This window comes from Cannabis sativa, chromosome 8 (assembly GCF_029168945.1).
Source record: "Cannabis sativa cultivar Pink pepper isolate KNU-18-1 chromosome 8, ASM2916894v1, whole genome shotgun sequence".
Classification (NCBI taxonomy): Eukaryota; Viridiplantae; Streptophyta; class Magnoliopsida; order Rosales; family Cannabaceae; genus Cannabis; species Cannabis sativa.
This window is the reverse complement of record NC_083608.1, coordinates 39,472,739-39,483,615: the sequence shown is the minus strand read 5'-3', so window position 1 is coordinate 39,483,615 and position 10,877 is coordinate 39,472,739. Positions and strand designations below refer to the sequence as shown.

The following is a 10,877-nucleotide window of genomic DNA, read 5'->3' as shown; positions in this document are numbered from 1 at the left end:
AAACATGATTTGGTACATGTCAAAGTTCAGGGGTAAAAATCTTAATTAGCTTTTTAAAAATTCAGTTTTGGACAGAATTCCTCGTTTCTTCCAAAATAAAAAAAAAACCAAAAAAATTGTCGTCGACAATCGCAGTAAATAATCTTTTTCTTGAAAACATGATAAACATCACATTAATAATCTTAGTTTAACCATGTTCTTTAAACTAATCCTTTTTGTTTCTCACCAACGGTTTAAAGTTGCAGATATATAATTAGTAAATATGTTTATTAATACTTTGTTTACATTACTACTTCCACAAAGCGGGGATAGCTCAGTTGGGAGAGCGTCAGACTGAAGATCTGAAGGTCGCGTGTTCGATCCACGCTCACCGCACTATTATCTTTTTTTTTTCCCTATAAATTAACTTCACACCTTCATATTTTGCGTGTATATTTACATGGGCTTATGAATTTACTTGTTACTATATCATTTGTTTTTGTTCACATGTCTTGATGTGTTTTTAGAGATTTTATGATATTATTCTTAAAATGACACCAAACATGAAAAATGGAGAGAATTTGCAGAGAGAGAAAGAGAATAGAAATGTGTAGTTCTACTTCTATTAATCTTTTCCAGGTCGTCTTCTTTTTTCTTTAATTATAATAATGTCTCATTTCACCTACCAAAATGAAAAAACAAGTCACACCTATTCGATATAGGAAATTTCTATTGTGGATTCTTAGGTTGTGTTTGGTTCACTTGAATGGACAATGGAATGGACTTGTCATTCCTTAAGAGGGCCCAATCAAGTGTTTGGTTTCTTTATTAAAGCTTTTTCTTTTTTTTTGAACAAGAAGAAAATCTTTATTCAAACAAACAAAACAAACAAGCAAACAACACCAGCTGCAGACCGAAATCTGCCATCAAAACCAGCTGGAAATTACATTAAAAATGTGATTATCTAGCTTCCCTTTTCCCCCATTACAACCAATTAAACATCTATATTTTACACAAGATTTGATCTCTCTACTTAAGGTGCTAGCTGTCTTACAACTCAACTCAAAAATGCAACTATTTCTGTTTGTCCAAACCATGTAAAGGGTAGCCAAAATGACAGCATTGGTGATTCTTCCCTGCAAGTTGACAGCAGCTTTTGAGAACCCACAGCTGAAGTCGATTGGCCAATCAATATGGCCAAACCATTTGGTAATCTCATCAACCAGATTGCGAGTAAAGCAACAGGTTACAAATAGATGCTGGTGCGATTCATTTTCCCTATAGCAAACTGGGCACAGAGGAGAAGAGATTGGCATAAATCGGCTTAGATTGTCCCTGGTTAGCAGCTGATTATTCACTATTTGCCATCCTATGAACCTATGCTTTGGAACAATCATTCTATTCCAAATGTTCCTTGCATAATCAATCTTTTGAGCTTGAATAAAAGAGAGATAAAAGAGTTTAGCACTAAACTTACCTCTTTTAATAGCAGCAGTGACTATTGTTTCATTGACAGTTGAACGAAGACGAAGTAATTTTTTGAAGTACCAGCTCGCATCTTGCTTGAATTCAACTGTCCAAAAGCTCAGCCCTCTCAGATAGATTGCATCAATCCATCTAACCCAAAGGTTATCCTGTTTACTAGATATAGCCCAGATATACTTTGCCATAAGCGCTATATTCCAAGCCTTACCTTCTCTAAAGCCAAGGCCTCCTGCATTCTTGGGGAGACAAACTTTTTCCCAAGAAGGAATATGAAGTTTGCTTCTGTTTCCCACAGAACCCCAAAGAAAATCTCTGCAACATTTGTCAATAGCCGCCGTAATTTTTTTGAGGAAGCAAAAATAAGCACATCCAATAATTCCTGATCCCCAACAAAATCGAGTGAATCAATTGAGCCCTTCCAGCAAACGAGAGATTCCTACTAGCCCAAGTGTGTAAATTCTTGTGCAGCTTGTCTAAAATGATACCACAATCAGCAGATCGCCATTTGGTTGGTCTAAGATTCACCCCGAGGTACTTCATAGGGAAAGAACCCTCTTCCATTTGTAAGATGTTGGCAAGTCTCCGTTTGCTGGCATTTGGAATACCCCCAAAAAACACCGTTGACTTGGCTTTGTTAGCAACCAGGCCCGTTGCTTCACTAAACCGATTGAAGGCATTTTTCACCATCTGAACAGACTTGTCATTGCCCTTGCAGAAAATAATGAGATCGTCTGCAAAACACAGGTTGACAAGGCCTAAGGATTTGCACAACGGGTGAAAACCAAATCCTTTCTTCTTAGAACATTGAATAAGAAGTCTGGTTAAGTAATCCATTATAATAACAAAGAGAAGCGGGGACATCGGGTCCCCTTGACGAAGGCCTTTTTCACCTTTAAACGACCCTTGGATTCTTCCATTAAGCAGAAGGGCATAAGAAGCTCCGTGAAGGCAACTTAAGATCCAGGTGATAAATTTAGAAGGGAAGCGAAGAGCTTTTAACATATCAGCCACAAAGCACCAGTCTACCGTATCATAAGCCTTGCTCAAATCAATCTTCATAAGACATCTAGAAGAAATGGTCTTCCTAGTGTATCCTTTTAGGAGAACCTGCAAAATCAAGACGTTATGAGCTAAAAGTCTCTTCTTGACAAAAGCACCTTGGTTTTCATGAATAAGGACCGGGAGAACTTCCGAGAGTCTGGTACAAATCATTTTTGAAATGCATTTGTAAGTAGTGGTGCAGCAGGCTATTGGTCTGTAGTCAGTAGCTCCTTGAGGGTTATCAATCTTCGGTATAAGAGATATGGTTGTTGCACTCACTTCCTGAGGAAGCTTACCAGTTTGAAAAAATCCCAACACCGCACAAGAGAAGTCACCCCCAATATCATTCCAAAGCTCTCTGAAAAAACCCGAACCAAACCCATCCGGCCCCGAACTTTTGGTCGAGTGAATCCCAAACAAAGCTTCTTTCACATCCTTTTTGCTGAAAGGACGAATTAGACTCACTTGATGTTCGAGAGTAAGCTTTTGCCCAAACTCGAGGCATTCCTCATCCATTCGTCTAGAAGCCGAGCTTTGCCTCCCCATGAAGTTGCGAAAGTGGTTTAAAAAATGCTCAACCACTTTGTCATACTCATCAACAACAACTCCATTGGCAGTAAACGAACACACTTTATTCTCAACGCTCCTCTTTTTCATGATAGCATGGAAATAACTGGTGTTTTCATCTCCAAGCTTTAACCAACAAGCTTTCGAGTGCTGATGCAAATAGCTGAAATACTGTTTTCGGGCAGCTATGTAGTGAGCATGATTCACCTTTTCAGTAGTAATAGCTGTAGGACACAAAGGGTTGATTGCCAAGGCTTCTTGCGCTGCTATAAACTTGTCCCGAGCTTCATTGTACAGACCAGTAACATCCTCACTCTTCTTAACATAGTGGGTTTTCAGGATATGCTTCACTCTGAACAGTTGCTGGTGCAGAGTGCTCAAATCAGTAACCTTGTGCTTCTTCCAAGAAGAAAGGACAGTCTCTCTGTAACCCTCTTTAAACATCCAGTGATTGCTAAAACGAAAAGGCTTAGTCCCACGGATACCAGTCTTAATGTGTTTAATGAGGCAATAACTATGATCTGAGAGGGCCCCCCATCTGAAACTAGCTTCTGTATTCGGGAACTTATCTAACCAACTTTCATTCGTAAGAACTCTATCCAACTTTGAGTAAACACGGCTACCTTCCTCATGGTTATTAGACCAAGTAAAAAAGGATCTAGCAGTCTTCAACTCTTCAACCTGACCCCAAGCAAGCCAGTTTTGACTGTCCTGGATTTCTGAACTTCGAACTTTCCTACCCCCACTTCTATCTTTGTACGCAAACATGGCATTGAAGTCACCTAGAATTATCCAAGGAGCGTTTAAATGCCCAATGTTAGTCAGTTTATTCCAAAGATCTTTCCTCTCGTTCAACGAATTACTACCATAGACCGTAGTGAGAAAAAACTCCTCCTTGTAACCCACCATTTTGAGTTTACAGTGAATGAGCTGCCTGTCTATCAACAAAATATCCACATTAACTAGCTTGCCAATCCAAATCAACAAAATTCTATACGAAGTCTCCTGACTAGAATAAATCTTCCAGTTCGGATTATTTTCCAAGAGCTTACTAACTCTATCATGATGAATTTTAGTCTCAAAAAGAGCCCCAAAACCCACCTTATTAATCTTACAAAGATCAAACACCTCTCGCTGCTTCTCAACGTTATTCAGCCCCCTAACATTCCAACCTAGAAGATTGAGACTATCCATTAGAAAAGAGTCTAAGATCAGTAACCAACACTCCCTCTGCATCCTCTAAAGCCTTATATTCGTTGCTGGTCAAAGCTTCTCGTGGCGGCCTAGTGACATGCTTTGAACCTTTCCTCTTAGGTGTTAACCATTGTTCATTACTTGCAGGTAAAGAAGCATTTTTAACAGCCCCTGTACCCTCAGAAATGGTCCCCCGATCCTCTAAATTACTAACAACAGCAGACTCGTTCCTGGCCTGTAGAACAGTATTTTGAGTTTCGGTATTGTTCTCTGCTGGTTTCGTAACATCATTCCCTTTCTCAGAGACAGTCTCCAGTTTTCCAGCAACATTCTCGGCAGCAGGTCGCGTATCCCCTTGCTTGTTTTTCTTCCACACAACAGGCTTCCCTTTGTTACAGTTAGCGATTGAGTGTCCAAGCATATCGCAAGCCGTACACTTGGTTGGAAGCCACTCAAATTCAATAGGCTGTTCTATTAATTGTTTCTTCTCATTGACAAAGGCTATAGTTCTCGGAAGTTCTTCTTTAATCTCAACATCCACCAACACTCTGGCGTACTTGATCATAGACCTCTCAAGAGTTACCTTATCCGCCATAATCGGTTTCCCTATAGTACTAACAAGGGCACTCAAACTCTTCTTCCCCCAATATTGTAACCACAGGCCATTTAACCTCACCCAAACAGGGACCGATTTGACCATCCGAGCTGTGTCCATATCCTCCGTCCAAGGCCTCAAAATCACAGGTTTCCTATCAAATTGGATAACCCCAGTCTCAAGAATAACATTCCTAGTAGCTTCATCCTTGAAACTAACTAGAGTGAACCCTGAATGCATTCTCACTATTCTTTCCACTCCCAAGTTCCCCCATATTCTCTTGATAAAACCTTCAAACACTCTAAAAGGTGGGTTGGCCCCTAAGACAATACATATAATCGAAGATTTCCAGAATGAGGCTTCTACCGCTACTTCATCCAAATCAATTTTTGCAACTACCTGATCCCCAATTTTAATCGGTTCAGTAAAAGAGAGTTGAGAGGATGGAGATTTCACCTGATTCAAATTGAATTTACTCCAAGTAAACTGAGCCGAAGCTTGATAACCCATCTCCGCCGTATCGTCCGCCCAAGTCGATTTAGGAGTCGACTTAATCTCTTCTGCAACGATCTCCTTCTCCGGTTCCAATACATCGCAAGGGTCCAAGAAAACCTCCGAAGCATCATCTTGGATTGAGGGCAGCTCAGGGCTCGCTCTCACGACTTCCTTGCTGGCAGCACTAGGCTTCGACGCACCTTTCCTCTTCTTCACCATGGGAGGAGGAGCAGAGCACCATACGCCTTTTCCAAGAAATATTTAAATGTGTAGAAATTTTAATACTCTTTTTTGGTACATATTTTTGTAATTCCAATCATATCTCGTAATAGTTTAAATTTGTTTCGTGATAATGTTTTTCTGAGTATGTCTATTAACTGCTCTTCAATGTAATACTTGAGTTACATTTTATTCTTTATTAAAGCTTGAAAGCCCATTCCAATGGAATTACAAATCACCTAAACTAGGGACTTACTTTTCCATTATAAAATCACTAGAAAGCTAATTCCTTACCAACAAAAGTCAATTTTGCCCTATCAACAAATTTGTGTTGAAAATTATTAAATATTTATATGTAATTTTATTATTTTATTTTTTAATAATTAAATTTAAAAAAGTGCATATTCTCATCACCTGATAAATATATTTGTTTGCTAAAAATATTATTTATTTTTTCAATTTATAAAATAATGGTAATTTAATAAAACAAATATTATTTTTGAAGAGTAAAGGGTAATTTGATCAAAATAATAAATGTTCTATTCCATTCCATACAATACCAAACATAATAATTCTTATTCCGTTGTTGATTCATAGCTTTTACCAAACAAAAGAATAAAAATTCCATTCCATTATATTCCCATTCCCATTCCTATTCCCATTCAATTTTCACTTAGTAACCAAACGCCACCTTATAGTATTGGAACATTCTGTTGACTGTTGATGAAGATGGTTTTTGAATGTATGAACCAATTAATTTATACTGACACAAAATAATATAAAATATTGTTGGGTTCTCTCTTTGTTGTTAGGCTTGGACCAATAAAAGCTAAAGCCTATTTATAATTAAAAAGAAAAAAAAATGAAAAGCTAATTGTGTGTCGTGAAAAACAAGTTCAACTAGCAGAAAGAGAAGGAAAGAAAAAAAAAAAAAGAAAGAAAGCTAGAAAGAGAAAGAGGTTTTACCACTTTGCATTGAAGATTAAGTGGTTGATTCTCATACATTTTAGCTTAAATTTTGGGTGGTGAATCCTTGCAAGGTGCTCTTCGAATTTACCGGTGCCAATTTGATGATAGTCCTCTCTAAGGTACTTTTCTACAATATCCACTTAGTGAGACCTAAATTTTTTTCTATTTGTGTATCCATCGTTTGAGATGCTAATGATGATTGTATAATTTGTATTGGTGGTCCAAGATTATTGAATCTTGATGTTGTTGGGAGCCTCTAGTTTTACTAGAGAAGAACTTTGTAATCCCATTATTAAACTTTGGTGATAGTAGATGATTTGAGCGGACTACTGTTCCGTAGTTTTTTTCACATTGGGTTTCCACGTAAAAATCTTGGTGTCTCACTTTTATGCTTGATTTATGTATTTTATATTGCTTGTCGTGCTTTGATTGATATTTGATATTGCTTATTCTGGTATTTAATAAGTATCCCATTTTTGACATACAAAGAGGGAAAATATTATGATTAATTGCAATAAGTTTTTCCAACAAGTGGTATCAGAGCCAAGGTTGATAGGTATTGAATTTTTATGTGTTGAAAAATGTATGAGTCTGATGGAAAGATGAAATTGAACTTATCAAACTATTTTTCTTGGAAGCAATTGATGGAAGATTTGCTCTATTATAAAGATTTGCACAAACCAATTAAAGGTAGTGAGAAACCGTCTAAGTTAGATGATGAGGAATGGGAAGTTCAACATAAAAAAGTCATTGCCTATATTAGATGATGGATGGATATAAATCTTCATGAACATATCTCTAATGAAACCAGAGCTAATGTTGTTTGAAAAAAACTAGAAAATCTCTTTCCCAAAAGAATGGTTGGTAATAAAATTTCTCTACTTAGAAGACTTATAAATTTGAAGTACAAGGATGGCGGTAGTATGGTTGAGCATACAAGTCAATTTTAGAATCTTGCAAACCAGTTAGTTGCCATGAAGATGAATATGGATGATGAGATGCAAGCATCATGACTCCTCAGTTCTTTACTTGACAGTTGGGAAACGTTGGTGATCACAGAATCTAATTCCACACCAGAAGGGACTTTGACTATGGATTTGGTCAAAGATAGTTTGCTTAATGAAAAGGCCAGAAGGAAAGCACAAGGTGAATCTTCTTCTTCTTCTGGGGCTCTTGCACCTGAAATGCATGATAGGTAGGGACGAAGTCAGACTAGAAATCAGCATGGTTCTTGAAGAAGATCCAAGTCTCGAAAATGTATCAAGTGTTATCATTGTAACAAGCTAGGTCACTTTATAAGGGATTGCAAAAGAGAGCATAATCAAGGGAAGAAAAATGAGAAAGAGAACAATTTTCGCTGAAGGTGATGTTGTTATTGTATGTGATGATGGGTGTGTTAGTCTTGCAACCCAAGATTCTAGTTGGGTGATTGATTCTGGTACTTCATTCCATGTTACTACTCGTAGTGATTTCTTCACTTCTTACTACTACTAGTGATTTTAGCAATGTCAGAATGCGAAATAGTGGTGCATCAAAGATTATGGGTATTGGAGATATTTACTTAGAAACCAGTGTTGGCAGCAAATGGATTCTTAAAGATGTTAGGCATGTTCTAAACATTTGCCTTAACTTGATATCTACTGGAAGACTTGATGATGAGGGGTTCATAAACTGGTTTGGTGAAAGTAAATGGAAGCTCACCAATAGTTCTCTTGTAGTGGTGAGAGGAAAAAAATGAATACTCTCTATATCATGGAAGCTAAGTTACACAAATGAGAGATTAATGCAGTTTAGAAAGATACAAACATTGATCTTTAGCACCATAGGCTCGGTCATATCAGTGCAAAAGGACTTCAAACTCTTGCTAGAAAGAAATTCTTACCAAATTTGTAAGGTACGACTCTTAAAACTTGTGATCATTGCTTAGCTAGAAAAACACATAGAGTTTCTTTTCATACACATCCACCATCTAGAAGATCTAATGTTATTGACCTGATTCACACTGATGTTTGTACTATGAAAACTAGAACTCTTGGAGGTGCACTTTATTTTGTTACTTTTATTGATGACCATTCTAGAAAAGTTTGGGTTTTTACTTTGAAATCTAAAACCTAGGTGCTCGATGCTTTCAAAGAACTTCATGCCAAAATTGAAAGAGAAACTGGAAGAAAGTTGAAGTGTTTTCGAGTAGATAATGGTGGTGAGTATAGGGGTCTATTTGAATACTATTGTAGACTCCATAGAATCAAGCTTGAGAAGTCAGTTCCAAAAACTCCTCAACATAATGGTGTTGCAGAAAGAATGAATAGAACAGTTGAAGAAATGATTAGGTGTATGCTTTCCCATGCTAAGCTACCTAAGTCCTTTTGGGAGGAGGCTATGAGAATTGTAGTTGTTTTGATTAACCTTTCTCCTTCAGTTCCTCTGAATGGTGATGTGCTTGAGAGAGTATAGAGAGGGAAAGATGTCTCATATGGTCATTTGAGAGTCTTTGGGTACAAAGCATTTTTTCATATTCTTAAAGATGAGAGATCTAAGCTTGATGATAAGGCAAAACCATGTATTTTTTTGGGGTACGGTCATGAAGAGTTTGGGTACAAATTATGGGATCCAGTGAATAAGAAGATTATTAGAAGCAGGGATGTGGTGTTTCTTGAAGATCAAATGTTTGAAGACAGTGACGAAGTTCAAAAGCAAAAGTCCCATGTTAATGTTCTTGTGAGTTCTAGTTCAGTTCCTTCACCCATAGTGCATGATGATCATGGGGGAGATGAACAGAAAAACCATGAAGAGCATGTCAATGAAGAAGTAGATGAACAAGAAGATCGTGGTAAGAATATTAATGATGTTGTTCATACAATTAATGATGATGATGAGCCAACTGAATGAGATCAAGAAGCACCTCCACCATCATTAGTTGAGACTCCAGTAAGGAGATCCACAAGAGAGCATAAACTAACTTCAATATACAATCCTCATGAGTATGTAATGCTCACCGATGGAGGAGAGCTAGAAACTTAACAAGAAGCCATTCTACATGAGCATAAAAATGAGTAGGATGGAGCCATCCAAAAAGAGATTGGATCCTTGCAAATGAGAATCACACATATGACTTGGTGAAGTTTCCTAAAGGGAAGAAAGCTCTAAAAAATAAATGGGTTTATAGGCATAAGACTGAAAATAATAGCTCACAATGGTACAAGGCACGATTTGTTGTGAAAGGATTCAGTTAGAAGAAAGGTATTGACTTTGAAGAAATTTTTTCTCCTGTTGTAAAAATGTCCTCTATTAGAGTTGTTCTTGGTTTAGCTGCTTGCTTGAATTTAGAAGTAGAACAACTTGATGTGAAAACTACATTTCTTCATGGTGACTTGGAAGAAGGAATTTACATGGAGCAGCCAGAGGGTTTCAAAGTCAAGGGAAAAGAGAATCTTGTGTGCAAGCTTAGAAAAAGTTCATATGGACTCAAACAGGCACCTAGACAGTGGTACAAAAAGTTTGATTACTTCATGTTGAGCCATGGAGACTTTTGATTATTGGGTGCTTACAAACAGGTCGAGTCTACCTACACCTAACTTCTCATAACATTCAAAGAAAAATTATGTGAAAAATTAATAAAGTTAAAATTTGATACAATTTTTATTATTTAATTATTTATTTAATAAATTACACAATTTATTTCATATATATAATTTTAAAAAATTTAAATATATGCCGCGTAAATTATTTACTAGTTAGAATATAATTTGATTAATCTTAAATATATTCTTGACAGATGTTCTAATGTATATAAATAAATATTTGTGTTTATATTTTTTTTTTTCCAGAGAGATATGTTATATATATTTTCTAATATCAAGTATATAAAATAGTAATAAAAATTTTACTGACTAAAGTTGAATCAACTTGCAAGTTGCAAGTATGCATATTACTATCAAGTTAGAAAAATTGTTTAAAATGACTTGTTTTTGATTTAATTGTCAAAAATAATTTCGTCAAATTTTAATAACGTTTTTATTTATTTGAATTTATTTCAATACACTTATTTATATATTTCTTTCCTTTTTTTTTTCCTCTTTTTTCCTTTTCTTACGCTACTCTCTTTCTCTCTTTCTCTTTTTCTTATTTTTTTCTCTTATCTCAAATTTTAAAAATAATTTCTGATAACGTCATTACTTAGATGAACCTAAAAAAATACTATTACAATCTACTTTTCAATGTGAAAATTTCAAGATGTGGAAAATATATTTTTTGTTTGCTATTTCTAGAAAAAAAAACTATTTAGTTACTAATATAGTGATTAGTTACTGTTTTATATATATGTTTTTAAAAT

General features: G+C 36.1%; 1 non-coding gene across 1 annotated transcript; it reads left to right on the top strand.

The window, feature by feature from the left end:
- The first annotated feature begins 302 nt into the window (after positions 1–302).
- On the top strand, positions 303–375 carry TRNAF-GAA (transfer RNA phenylalanine (anticodon GAA)). The gene has a single exon. It is a non-coding gene; the product is annotated as a tRNA-Phe (tRNA).
- Positions 376–10,877: the final 10,502 nt, after the last annotated feature.